Consider the following 654-nt stretch of genomic DNA (forward strand, 5'->3'; position numbering starts at 1 on the left):
CCCTTCGTTCCCTCCCTTTCTCCCTTCCTCCCTTCCTTCTTTCCTTCTTCCTTCCTTCCTTCTATCCCACTCTCCATCTTTTCTTATTGAGAGTAAGGTACCAGAAAGTTCACCTCTATATTGAGTACCAAGCACCTGGGACATCCTAGGCCACACACAATGATGGCAGGCCACCTCTCCGCAGCTGTAAAGGATGAGGGTGAGGATGAAGATGAACAAGAGCCTGAGATGGAGGCTGGCAGGAGGCTCACCTGTCCCTGGATGCTCGGGCTGCTCCTGTGTCTGCTCTCTGGGCGCTCTTTGCCACGCAGAAAGGGTGGACCGCTTTTATGCAGGTGGATACGAGGAAATGCTGTCAAAGTGTACTGGGTGGGTCCACCTTTGGGAGATTTCCCCTCCCCCCCCCTTGTTTCCTTAGCATCTCATTTCCTTAATTGTTTTCTTTTCTTTCACCTTCGAAATCGAGTTGATTAATCATTATGAAGAAATGCTTCTCTCTCTGGGTCTAGACATGCAGATTCTAGGAAAAATGAACTCCCCACCAACATGCAAATGAGAATTTCTTGCAATCCTGTGTCCATAGAGAAAGATCCAGGTTAGGTCACTTTCCTGAGAGCTGGGGCATGTCACCAACTGCACCGGGCAGGCCGCCTC

The sequence above is a fragment of the Myotis davidii genome, unplaced genomic scaffold (genome assembly GCF_000327345.1).
Source record: "Myotis davidii unplaced genomic scaffold, ASM32734v1 scaffold710, whole genome shotgun sequence".
Classification (NCBI taxonomy): domain Eukaryota; kingdom Metazoa; phylum Chordata; class Mammalia; order Chiroptera; family Vespertilionidae; genus Myotis; species Myotis davidii.